General features: G+C 37.8%; 14 non-coding genes across 14 annotated transcripts; all 14 read left to right on the top strand.

Annotated features, from left to right (window-relative positions):
* Positions 1-499: 499 nt before the first annotated feature.
* On the top strand, positions 500-589 carry Trnay-gua (transfer RNA tyrosine (anticodon GUA)). Its single transcript is given in 2 exon segments — positions 500-536; positions 554-589. It is a non-coding gene; the product is annotated as a tRNA-Tyr (tRNA).
* Positions 590-1444: 855 nt separating this feature from the next.
* Positions 1445-1534, top strand: Trnay-gua (transfer RNA tyrosine (anticodon GUA)). Its single transcript is given in 2 exon segments — positions 1445-1481; positions 1499-1534. It is a non-coding gene; the product is annotated as a tRNA-Tyr (tRNA).
* Positions 1535-3295: 1761 nt separating this feature from the next.
* Trnay-gua (transfer RNA tyrosine (anticodon GUA)) lies at positions 3296-3385 on the top strand. Its single transcript is given in 2 exon segments — positions 3296-3332; positions 3350-3385. It is a non-coding gene; the product is annotated as a tRNA-Tyr (tRNA).
* Positions 3386-4868: 1483 nt separating this feature from the next.
* On the top strand, positions 4869-4958 carry Trnah-gug (transfer RNA histidin (anticodon GUG)). Its single transcript is given in 2 exon segments — positions 4869-4905; positions 4923-4958. It is a non-coding gene; the product is annotated as a tRNA-His (tRNA).
* Positions 4959-5782: 824 nt separating this feature from the next.
* On the top strand, positions 5783-5872 carry Trnay-gua (transfer RNA tyrosine (anticodon GUA)). The gene is given in 2 exon segments: positions 5783-5819; positions 5837-5872. It is a non-coding gene; the product is annotated as a tRNA-Tyr (tRNA).
* Positions 5873-6660: 788 nt separating this feature from the next.
* Trnay-gua (transfer RNA tyrosine (anticodon GUA)) lies at positions 6661-6750 on the top strand. The gene is given in 2 exon segments: positions 6661-6697; positions 6715-6750. It is a non-coding gene; the product is annotated as a tRNA-Tyr (tRNA).
* Positions 6751-6968: 218 nt separating this feature from the next.
* On the top strand, positions 6969-7058 carry Trnay-gua (transfer RNA tyrosine (anticodon GUA)). Its single transcript is given in 2 exon segments — positions 6969-7005; positions 7023-7058. It is a non-coding gene; the product is annotated as a tRNA-Tyr (tRNA).
* A 396-nt stretch (positions 7059-7454) lies between these two features.
* Trnay-gua (transfer RNA tyrosine (anticodon GUA)) lies at positions 7455-7544 on the top strand. The gene is given in 2 exon segments: positions 7455-7491; positions 7509-7544. It is a non-coding gene; the product is annotated as a tRNA-Tyr (tRNA).
* A 218-nt stretch (positions 7545-7762) lies between these two features.
* Trnay-gua (transfer RNA tyrosine (anticodon GUA)) lies at positions 7763-7852 on the top strand. Its single transcript is given in 2 exon segments — positions 7763-7799; positions 7817-7852. It is a non-coding gene; the product is annotated as a tRNA-Tyr (tRNA).
* Positions 7853-9276: 1424 nt separating this feature from the next.
* Trnay-gua (transfer RNA tyrosine (anticodon GUA)) lies at positions 9277-9366 on the top strand. The gene is given in 2 exon segments: positions 9277-9313; positions 9331-9366. It is a non-coding gene; the product is annotated as a tRNA-Tyr (tRNA).
* A 218-nt stretch (positions 9367-9584) lies between these two features.
* On the top strand, positions 9585-9674 carry Trnay-gua (transfer RNA tyrosine (anticodon GUA)). The gene is given in 2 exon segments: positions 9585-9621; positions 9639-9674. It is a non-coding gene; the product is annotated as a tRNA-Tyr (tRNA).
* Positions 9675-10070: 396 nt separating this feature from the next.
* Trnay-gua (transfer RNA tyrosine (anticodon GUA)) lies at positions 10071-10160 on the top strand. Its single transcript is given in 2 exon segments — positions 10071-10107; positions 10125-10160. It is a non-coding gene; the product is annotated as a tRNA-Tyr (tRNA).
* Positions 10161-10378: 218 nt separating this feature from the next.
* Positions 10379-10468, top strand: Trnay-gua (transfer RNA tyrosine (anticodon GUA)). The gene is given in 2 exon segments: positions 10379-10415; positions 10433-10468. It is a non-coding gene; the product is annotated as a tRNA-Tyr (tRNA).
* A 1174-nt stretch (positions 10469-11642) lies between these two features.
* On the top strand, positions 11643-11732 carry Trnah-gug (transfer RNA histidin (anticodon GUG)). The gene is given in 2 exon segments: positions 11643-11679; positions 11697-11732. It is a non-coding gene; the product is annotated as a tRNA-His (tRNA).
* The last annotated feature ends 449 nt before the right edge of the window (positions 11733-12181 follow it).

The following is a 12181-nucleotide window of genomic DNA, read 5'->3' as shown; positions in this document are numbered from 1 at the left end:
GTTAGGAATTGGGAAAGCTTTTGAAATTTGTAAATGCTGTACACATTCCAGAATTTATATAGCAACACAGCAGAAGTATTTTAAAGTCGTCTTTGGTTCTAGCTATTTAGCATTTTTGCAACAATTCGTGCGCATTCAAAATTAAATATAGATATGCTAAACTAGTTGCAACTAATAGTCAAGCAAACGAGCCTTCGATAGCGCAGTTGGTAGGGCGGTGGACTGTAGTTGTTAGGCAATTGGTTATCCATAGGTCGCTGGTACGAGTCCGGCTCGAAGGAAGGTTTGATTTTTTGAATAGTACCGCAGTTGGGAGTTAAGAATGCTTTTGAAATTTGTAAATGCTATACACATTCCAGAAATTATATAGCAACACAGCAGAAGTATTTTAAAGTCGTCTTTGGTCCTAGCTATTTAGCATTTTTGCAACAACTCGTGCGCATTCAAAATTAAATATAGATATGCTAACCTAGTTACAACTAATAATCAGGCAAACGAGCCTTCGATAGCTCAGTTGGTAGAGCGGTGGACTGTAGTTGTTACGCAATTGGTTATCCATAGGTCGCTGGTTCGAATCCGGCTCGAAGGAAGGGTTGTTTTTTAAAAATATTACCACAGTTAGGCATTGAGATAGCATTATATGTTTGGGAATGATGCACAAATTTGTCTTTGATCCGATCCATTTGACATTTTTACAACAATTTACGGGCAATCAAAAACGATTATAGATATTATTAGTATTACCTAGTGGTATTTTTGCAACGATTTGTAATCAATGAGATATATATATTATAAACTGGTTCCAACTAAATTGCAGGCGTAAGAGCGATCGATAGCTCAGTTGGTAGAGCGGTGGACTGTAGTTGCTACGCAATTGGTTATCCATAGGTCGCTTGTTCGAATCCGGCTCGAAGGAAGATTTAATTTTTTTAAATAGTACCACCAGTTAGGAATTGGGAAAGCTTTTGAAATTTGTAAATGCTGTACACATTCCAGAATTTATATAGCAACACAGCAGAAGTATTTTAAAGTCGTCTTTGGTTCTAGCTATTTAGCATTTTTGCAACAATTCGTGCGCATTCAAAATTAAATATAGATATGCTAAACTAGTTGCAACTAATAGTCAAGCAAACGAGCCTTCGATAGCGCAGTTGGTAGGGCGGTGGACTGTAGTTGTTAGGCAATTGGTTATCCATAGGTCGCTGGTACGAGTCCGGCTCGAAGGAAGGTTTGATTTTTTGAATAGTACCGCAGTTGGGAGTTAAGAATGCTTTTGAAATTTGTAAATGCTATACACATTCCAGAAATTATATAGCAACACAGCAGAAGTATTTTAAAGTCGTCTTTGGTCCTAGCTATTTAGCATTTTTGCAACAACTCGTGCGCATTCAAAATTAAATATAGATATGCTAACCTAGTTACAACTAATAATCAGGCAAACGAGCCTTCGATAGCTCAGTTGGTAGAGCGGTGGACTGTAGTTGTTACGCAATTGGTTATCCATAGGTCGCTGGTTCGAATCCGGCTCGAAGGAAGGGTTGTTTTTTAAAAATATTACCACAGTTAGGCATTGAGATAGCATTATATGTTTGGGAATGATGCACAAATTTGTCTTTGATCCTATCCATTTGGCATTTTTACAACAATTTACGGGCAATCAAAATCGATTATAGATATTATTAGTATTACCTAGTGGTATTTTTGCAACGATTTGTAAGCAATGAGATATATATATTATAAAATGGTTCCAACTAAATTGCAGGCGTAAGAGCATTCGATAGCTCAGTTGGTAGAGCGGTGGACTGTAGTTGATACTCAATTGGTTATCCATAGGTCGCTGGTTCGAATCCGGCTCGAAGGAAGTTTTTTTTTTTAAATAGTACCACAGTTAGGAATTAAGAAAGCTTTTGAAATTTGTGAATGCTCTACACATTCCAGAATTTATATAGCAACGCAGCAGAAGTATTTTAAAGTCGTCTTTGGTCCTAGGTATTTAGCATTTTTGCAACAATTCGTGCGCATTCAAAATTAAATATAGATATGCTGAACTAGTTGCAACTAATAGTCAGGCAAACGAGCCTTCGATAGCTCAGTTGGTAGAGCGGTGGACTGTAGTTGTTAGGCACTTGGTTATCCATAGGTCGCTGGTTCGAATCCGGCTCGAAGAAAGGTTTGATTTTTTTGAATAGTACCACAGTTGGGAGTTAAGAATGCTTTTGAAATTTCCAGAAATTATATAGCAACACAGCAGAAGTATTTTAAAGTCGTCTTTGGTCCTAGCTATTTAGTATTTTTGCAACAATTCGTGCGCATTCAAAGTTAAATATAGATATGCTAACCTAGTTACAACTAATAGTCAGGCAAACGAGCCTTCGATAGCTCAGTTGGTAGAGTGGTGGACTGTAGTTGTTACGCAATTGGTTATCCATAGGTCCCTGGTTCGAATCCGGCTCGAAGGAAGGTTTGTTTTTTAAAAATAGTACCACAGTTAGGAATTAAGAAAGCTTTTGAAATTTGTGAATGCTCTACACTTTCCAGAAATTATATAGCAACACAGCAAATATATTTAAAAATTGCCTTTAGTTCTATCTATTTTGCATTTTGCAACAACACGTGGGCACTCAAAAATAAATGTAGATATGCAGAACCAGTTACAACTAGTAGTCAGGAAGACGAGCCTTCGATAGCTCAGTTGGTAGAGCGGTGGACTGTAGTTGTTACGCAATTGGTTATCCATAGGTCGCTGGTTCGAATCCGGCTCGAAGAAAGGTTTGATTTTTTTGAATAGTACCACAGTTGGGAGTTAAGAATGCTTTTGAAATTTCCAGAAATTATATAGCAACATAGCAGAAGTATTTTAAAGTCGTCTTTGGTCCTAGCTATTTAGTATTTTTGCAACAATTCGTGCGCATTCAAAGTTAAATATAGATATGCTAACCTAGTTACAACTAATAGTCAGGCAAACGAGCCTTCGATAGCTCAGTTGGTAGAGTGGTGGACTGTAGTTGTTACGCAATTGGTTATCCATAGGTCGCTGGTTCGAATCCGGCTCGAAGGAAGATTTGGTTTTTAAAAATAGTACCACAGTTAGGCTTTGATAAAGCATTATAACTTTGGGAATGCTGTCCAAATTTGTCTATGGTTCATTCCATTTGGCATTTTTACAACAATTTACGGGCAATCAAAATCGATTATAGATATTATTAGTATTACCTAGTGGTATTTTTGCAACGATTCGTAAGCAATGAGATATATATATTATAAACTGGTTCCAACTAAATTGCAGGCGTAAGAGCCTTCGATAGCTCAGTTGGTAGAGCGGTGGACTGTAGTTGTTACGTAATTGGTAATCCATAGGTCGCTGGTTCGAATCCGGCTCGAAGGATGGTTTGATTTTTTTGAATAGTACCACAGTTGGGAGTTAAGAATGGTTTTGAAATTTGTGAATGCTCTACACTTTCCAGAAATTATATAGCAACACAGCAAATATATTTAAAAATTGCCTTTAGTTCTATCTATTTTGCATTTTGCAACAACACGTGGGCACTCAAAAATAAATGTAGATATGCAGAACCAGTTACAACTAGTAGTCAGGAAGACGAGCCTTCGATAGCTCAGTTGTTAGAGCGGTGGACTGTAGTTGTTACGCAATTGGTTATCCATAGGTCGCTGGTTCGAATCCGGCTCGATGGAAGGTTTGGTTTTTAAAAATAGTACCACAGTTAGGCTTTGATAAAGCATTATAACTTTGGGAATGCTGTCCAAATTTGTCTTTGGTTCATTCCATTTGGCTTTTTTACAACAATTTACGGGCAATCAAAATCAACTAGTAGTCAGGAAGACGAGCCTTCGATAGCTCAGTTGGTAGAGCGGTGGAATGTAGTTGTTACGCAATTGGTTATCCATAGGTCGCTGGTTCGAATCCGGCTCGAAGGAAGGTTTGTTTTTTAAAAATAGTACCACAGTTAGGAATTAAGAAAGCTTTTGAAATTTGTGAATGCTCTACACATTCCAGAAATTATATAGCAACACAGCAAATATATTTAAAAATTGCCTTTGGTTCTATCTATTTTGCATTTTTGCAACAATACGTGGGCACTCAAAAATAAATGTAGATATGCTGAACTAGTTGCCACTAGTAGTCAGGAAGACGAGCCTTCGATAGCTCAGTTGGTAGAGCGGTGGACTGTAGTTGTTACGCAATTGGTTATCTATAGGTCGCTGGTTCGAATCCGGCTCGAAGGAAGGGTTGGTTTTTAAAAATAGTACCACAGTTAGGCTTTGATAAAGCATTATTACTTTGGGAATGCTGTCCAAATTTGTCTTTGGTTCATTTCATTTGGCATTTTTACAACAATTTACGGGCAATCAAAATCAATTATAGATATTGTGAACTAGTTGTATTTTTGAAACGATTCGTAAGTAATGAGATACAAATTTTATGAACTAGTTCCAGCTAAATTCTGGAAGTAAGAGCTTTCGATAGCTCAGTTGGTGGAGCGGTGGACTGTAGTTGATACGCAATTGCATATTCATAGGTCGCTGGTGCGAATCCGGCTCGAAGGAAGATATCATTTTTTTAAATAGTACCACCAGTTAGGAATTGGGAAAGCTTTTGAAATTTGTTAAGTTATCCATAGGTCGCTGGTTCGAATTCGGCTCGAAGGAAGGTTTGTTTTTTTAAATAGTATCACAGTTGGGAGTTAAGAATGCTTTTGAAATTTCCAGAAATTATATAGCAACACAGCAGAAGTATTTTAAAGTCGTCTTTGGTCCTAGCTATTTAGCATTTTTGCAACAATTCGTGCGCATTCAAAGTTAAATATAGATATGCTAACCTAGTTACAACTAATAGTCAGGCAAACGAGCCTTCGATAGCTCAGTTGGTAGAGTGGTGGACTGTGGTTGTTAGGCAATTGGTTATCCATAGGTCGCTGGTTCGAATCCGGCTCGAAGGAAGATTTGATTTTTTTGAATAGTACCACAGTTGGGAGTTAAGAATGCTTTTGAAATTTCCAGAAATTATATAGCAACACAGCAGAAGTATTTTAAAGTCGTCTTTGGTCCTAGCTATTTAGCATTTTTGCAACAATTCGTGCGCATTCAAAGTTAAATATAGATATGCTAACCTAGTTACAACTAATAGTCAGGCAAACGAGCCTTCGATAGCTCAGTTGGTAGAGTGGTGGACTGTAGTTGTTACGCAATTGGTTATCCATAGGTCGCTGGTTCGAATCCGGCTCGAAGGAAGAGTTGGTTTTTAAAAATAAGTTAGGCATTGAGATAGAATTAAGTATTTGGGAATGATGCACACATTTGTCTTTGATCCTATCCATTTGGCATTTTTACAACAATTTACGGGCAATCAAAATCGAATATAAATATTATTAGTATTACCTAGTGGTATTTTTGCAACGATTCGTAAGCAATGAGAACTAAATTTCTGGCGTAAGAGCCTTCGATAGCTCAGTTGGTAGAGTGGTGGACTGTAGTTGATACGCCATTGGTTATCCATAGGTCGCTGGTTCGAATCCGGCTCGAAGGAAGATTTGGTTTTTAAAAATAGTACCACAGTTAGGCTTTGATAAAGCATTATAACTTTGGGAATGCTGTCCAAATTTGTCTTTGGTTCATTCCATTTGGCATTTTTACAACAATTTACGGGCAATCAAAATCGATTATAGATATTATTAGTATTACCTAGTGGTATTTTTGCAACGATTCGTAAGCAATGAGATATATATATTGTAAACTGGTTCCAACTAAATTGCAGGCGTAAGAGCCTTCGATAGCTCAGTTGGTAGAGCGGTGGACTGTAGTTGTTACGTAATTGGTAATCCATAGGTCGCTGGTTCGAATCCGGCTCGAAGGATGGTTTGATTTTTTTGAATAGTACCACAGTTGGGAGTTAAGAATGGTTTTGAAATTTGTGAATGCTCTACACTTTCCAGAAATTATATAGCAACACAGCAAATATATTTAAAAATTGCCTTTAGTTCTATCTATTTTGCATTTTGCAACAACACGTGGGCACTAAAAAATAAATGTAGATATGCAGAAACAGTTACAACTAGTAGTCAGGAAGACGAGCCTTCGATAGCTCAGTTGGTAGAGCGGAGGACTGTAGTTGTTACGCAATTGGTTATCCATAGGTCGCTGGTTCGAATCCGGCTCGAAGGAAGGTTTGGTTTTTAAAAATAGTACCACAGTTAGGCTTTGATAAAGCATTATAACTTTGGGAATGCTGTCCAAATTTGTCTTTGGTTCATTCCGTTTGGCATTTTTACAACAATTTACGGGCAATCAAAATCAACTAGTAGTCAGGAAGACGAGCCTTCGATAGCTCAGTTGGTAGAGCGGTGTACTGTAGTTGTTACGCAATTGGTTATCCATAGGTCGCTGGTTCGAATCCGGCTCGAAGGAAGATTTGGTTTTTAAAAATAGTACCACAGTTAGGCTTTGATAAAGCATTATAACTTTGGGAATGCTGTCCAAATTTGTCTTTGGTTCATTTCATTTGGCTTTTTTACAACAATTTACGGGCAATCAAAATCGATTATAGATATTATTAGTATTACCTAGTGGTATTTTTGCAACGATTCGTAAGCAATGAGATATATATATTATAAACTGGTTCCAACTAAATTACAGGCGTAAGCGCCTTCGATAGCTCAGTTGGTAGAGCGGTGGACTGTAGTTGTTACGTAATTGGTAATCCATAGGTCGCTGGTTCGAATCCGGCTCGAAGGATGGTTTGATTTTTTTGAATAGTACCACAGTTGGGAGTTAAGAATGGTTTTGAAATTTGTGAATGCTCTACACTTTCCAGAAATTATATAGCAACACAGCAAATATATTTAAAAATTGCCTTTAGTTCTATCTATTTTGCATTTTGCAACAACACGTGGGCACTCAAAAATAAATGTAGATATGCACAACCAGTTACAACTAGTAGTCAGGAAGACGAGCCTTCGATAGCTCAGTTGGTAGAGCGGTGGACTGTAGTTGTTACGCAATTGGTTATCCATAGGTCGCTGGTTCGAGTCCGGCTCGAAGGAAGGTTTGGTTTTTAAAAATAGTACCACAGTTAGGCTTTGATAAAGCATTATAACTTTGGGAATGCTGTCCAAATTTGTCTTTGGTTCATTCCATTTGGCATTTTTACAACAATTTACGGGCAATCAAAATCAACTAGTAGTCAGGAAGACGAGCCTTCGATAGCTCACTTGGTAGAGCGGTGGACTGTAGATGTTACGCAATTGGTAATCCATAGGTCGCTGGTTCGAATCCGACTCGAAGGAAGATTTGGTTTTTAAAAATAGTACTACAGTTAGGCTTTGATAAAGCATTATAACTTTGGGAATGCTGTCCAAATTTGTCTTTGGTTCATTCCATTTGGCATTTTTACAACAATTTACGGGCAATCAAAATCAACTAGTAGTCAGGAATACGAGCCTTCGATAGCTCAGTTGGTAGAGCGGTGGACTGTAGTTGTTACGCAATTGGTTATCCATAGGTCGCTGGTTCGAATCCGGCTCGAAGGAAGGTTTGATTTTTTTGAATAGTACCACAGTTGGGAGTTAAGAATGCTTTTGAAATTTGTAAATGCTATACACATTCCAGAAATTATATAGCAACACAGCAGAAGTATTTTAAAGTCGTCTTTGGTCCTAGCTATTTAGCATTTTTGCAACAATTCGTGCGCATTCAAATTAAATATAGATATGCTAACCTAGTTACAACTAATAGTCAGGCAAACGAGCCTTCGATAGCTCAGTTGGTAGAGCGGTGGACTGTAGTTGTTACGCAATTGGTTATCCATAGGTCGCTGGTTCGAATCCGGCTCGAAGGAAGGTTTGTTTTTTAAAAATAGTACCACAGTTAGGAATTAAGAAAGCTTTTGAAATTTGTGAATGCTCTACACATTCCAGAAATTATATAGCAACACAGCAAATATATTTAAAAATTGCCTTTGGTTCTATCTATTTTGCATTTTTGCAACAATACGTGGGCACTCAAAAATAAATGTAGATATGCTGAACAAGTTGCCACTAGTAGTCAGGAAGACGAGCCTTCGATAGCTCAGTTGGTAGAGCGGTGGACTGTAGTTGTTACGCAATTGGTTATCTATAGGTCACTGGTTCGAATCCGGCTCGAAGGAAGGGTTGGTTTTTAAAAATAGTACCACAGTTAGGCTTTGATAAAGCATTATTACTTTGGGAATGCTGTCCATATTTGTCTTTGGTTCATTCCATTTGGCATTTTTACAACAATTTACGGGCAATCAAAATCGATTATAGATATTATTAGTATTACCTAGTGGTATTTTTGCAACGATTCGTAAGCAATGAGATATATATATTATAAACTGGTTCCAACTAAATTGCAGGCGAAAGAGCCTTCGATAGCTCAGTTGGTAGAGCGGTGGACTGTAGTTGTTACGTAATTGGTAATCCGTAGGTCGCTGGTTCGAATCCGGCTCGAAGGATGGTTTGATTTTTTTGAATAGTACCACAGTTGGGAGTTAAGAATGGTTTTGAAATTTGTGAATGCTCTACACTTTCCAGAAATTATATAGCAACACAGCAAATATATTTAAAAATTGCCTTTAGTTCTATCTATTTTGCATTTTGCAACAACACGTGGGCACTAAAAAATAAATGTAGATATGCAGAAACAGTTACAACTAGTAGTCAGGAAGACGAGCCTTCGATAGCTCAGTTGGTAGAGCGGAGGACTGTAGTTGTTACGCAATTGGTTATCCATAGGTCGCTGGTTCGAATCCGGCTCGAAGGAAGGTTTGGTTTTTAAAAATAGTACCACAGTTAGGCTTTGATAAAGCATTATAACTTTGGGAATGCTGTCCAAATTTGTCTTTGGTTCATTCCGTTTGGCATTTTTACAACAATTTACGGGCAATCAAAATCAACTAGTAGTCAGGAAGACGAGCCTTCGATAGCTCAGTTGGTAGAGCGGTGTACTGTAGTTGTTACGCAATTGGTTATCCATAGGTCGCTGGTTCGAATCCGGCTCGAAGGAAGATTTGGTTTTTAAAAATAGTACCACAGTTAGGCTTTGATAAAGCATTATAACTTTGGGAATGCTGTCCAAATTTGTCTTTGGTTCATTTCATTTGGCTTTTTTACAACAATTTACGGGCAATCAAAATCGATTATAGATATTATTAGTATTACCTAGTGGTATTTTTGCAACGATTCGTAAGCAATGAGATATATATATTATAAACTGGTTCCAACTAAATTACAGGCGTAAGCGCCTTCGATAGCTCAGTTGGTAGAGCGGTGGACTGTAGTTGTTACGTAATTGGTAATCCATAGGTCGCTGGTTCGAATCCGGCTCGAAGGATGGTTTGATTTTTTTGAATAGTACCACAGTTGGGAGTTAAGAATGGTTTTGAAATTTGTGAATGCTCTACACTTTCCAGAAATTATATAGCAACACAGCAAATATATTTAAAAATTGCCTTTAGTTCTATCTATTTTGCATTTTGCAACAACACGTGGGCACTCAAAAATAAATGTAGATATGCACAACCAGTTACAACTAGTAGTCAGGAAGACGAGCCTTCGATAGCTCAGTTGGTAGAGCGGTGGACTGTAGTTGTTACGCAATTGGTTATCCATAGGTCGCTGGTTCGAGTCCGGCTCGAAGGAAGGTTTGGTTTTTAAAAATAGTACCACAGTTAGGCTTTGATAAAGCATTATAACTTTGGGAATGCTGTCCAAATTTGTCTTTGGTTCATTCCATTTGGCATTTTTACAACAATTTACGGGCAATCAAAATCAACTAGTAGTCAGGAAGACGAGCCTTCGATAGCTCACTTGGTAGAGCGGTGGACTGTAGATGTTACGCAATTGGTAATCCATAGGTCGCTGGTTCGAATCCGACTCGAAGGAAGATTTGGTTTTTAAAAATAGTACTACAGTTAGGCTTTGATAAAGCATTATAACTTTGGGAATGCTGTCCAAATTTGTCTTTGGTTCATTCCATTTGGCATTTTTACAACAATTTACGGGCAATCAAAATCAACTAGTAGTCAGGAATACGAGCCTTCGATAGCTCAGTTGGTAGAGCGGTGGACTGTAGTTGTTACGCAATTGGTTATCCATAGGTCGCTGGTTCGAATCCGGCTCGAAGGAAGGTTTGATTTTTTTGAATAGTACCACAGTTGGGAGTTAAGAATGCTTTTGAAATTTGTAAATGCTATACACATTCCAGAAATTATATAGCAACACAGCAGAAGTATTTTAAAGTCGTCTTTGGTCCTAGCTATTTAGCATTTTTGCAACAATTCGTGCGCATTCAAATTAAATATAGATATGCTAACCTAGTTACAACTAATAGTCAGGCAAACGAGCCTTCGATAGCTCAGTTGGTAGAGCGGTGGACTGTAGTTGTTACGCAATTGGTTATCCATAGGTCGCTGGTTCGAATCCGGCTCGAAGGAAGGTTTGGTTTTTAAAAATAGTACCACAGTTAGGCTTTGATAAAGCATTATAACTTTGGGAATGCTGTCCAAATTTGTCTTTGGTTCATTCCATTTGGCATTTTTACAACAATTTACGGGCAATCAAAATCAACTAGTAGTCAGGAAGACGAGCTTTCGATAGCTCAGTTGGTAGAGCGGTGGACTGTAGTTGTTACGCAATTGGTTATCCATAGGTCCCTGGTTCGAATCCGGCTCGAAGGAAGGTTTGTTTTTTTAAAATAGTACCACAGTTAGGAATTAAGAAAGCTTTTGAAATTTGTGAATGCTCTACACATTGCAGAAATTATATAGCAACACAGCAAATATATTTAAAAATTGCCTTTGGTTCTATCTATTTTGCATTTTTGCAACAATACGTGGGCACTCAAAAATAAATGTAGATATGCTGAACTAGTTGCCACTAGTAGTCAGGAAGACGAGCCTTCGATAGCTCAGTTGGTAGAGCGGTGGACTGTAGTTGTTACGCAATTGGTTATCTATAGGTCGCTGGTTCGAATCCGGCTCGAAGGAAGGGTTGGTTTTTAAAAATAGTACCACAGTTAGGCTTTGATAAAGCATTATTACTTTGGGAATGCTGTCCAAATTTGTCTTTGGTTCATTCCATTTGGCATTTTTACAACAATTTACGGGCAATCAAAATCAATTATAGATATTGTGAACTAGTTGTATTTTTGAAACGATTCGTAAGTAATGAGATACAAATTTTATGAACTGGTTCCAGCTAAATTCTGGAAGTAAGAGCTTTCGATAGCTCAGTTGGTGGAGCGGTGGACTGTAGTTGATACGCAATTGCATATTCATAGGTCGCTGGTTCGAATCCGGCTCGAAGGAAGATATAATTTTTTAAATAGTACCACCAGTTAGGAATTGGGAAAGCTTTTGAAATTTGTTAAGTTATCCATAGGTCGCTGGTTCGAATTCGGCTCGAAGGAAGGTTTGTTTTTTTAAATAGTATCACAGTTGGGAGTTAAGAATGCTTTTGAAATTTCCAGAAATTATATAGCAACACAGCAGAAGTATTTTAAAGTCGTCTTTGGTCCTAGCTATTTAGCATTTTTGCAACAATTCGTGCGCATTCAAAGTTAAATATAGATATGCTAACCTAGTTACAACTAATAGTCAGGCAAACGAGCCTTCGATAGCTCAGTTGGTAGAGTGGTGGACTGTGGTTGTTAGGCAATTGTTTATCCATAGGTCGCTGGTTCGAATCCGGCTCGAAGGAAGATTTGATTTTTTTGAATAGTACCACAGTTGGGAGTTAAGAATGCTTTTGAAATTTCCAGAAATTATATAGCAACACAGCAGAAGTATTTTAAAGTCGTCTTTGGTCCTAGCTATTTAGCATTTTTGCAACAATTCGTGCGCATTCAAAGTTAAATATAGATATGCTAACCTAGTTACAACTAATAGTCAGGCAAACGAGCCTTCGATAGCTCAGTTGGTAGAGTGGTGGACTGTAGTTGTTACGCAATTGGTTATCCATAGGTCGCTGGTTCGAATCCGGCTCGAAGGAAGAGTTGGTTTTTAAAAATAAGTTAGGCATTGAGATAGAATTAAGTATTTGGGAATGTTGCACACATTTGTCTTTGATCCTATCCATTTGGCATTTTTACAACAATTTTCGGGCAATCAAAATCGAATATAAATATTATTAGTATTACCTAGTGGTAT

The sequence above is a fragment of the Ciona robusta genome, chromosome 12 (assembly GCF_009617815.1).
Source record: "Ciona robusta chromosome 12, ASM961781v2".
NCBI classification, from domain to species: Eukaryota; Metazoa; Chordata; class Ascidiacea; order Phlebobranchia; family Cionidae; genus Ciona; species Ciona robusta.
Note: the sequence above shows the minus strand (reverse complement) of the source record. Positions and strands in the feature narration are given on the sequence as shown.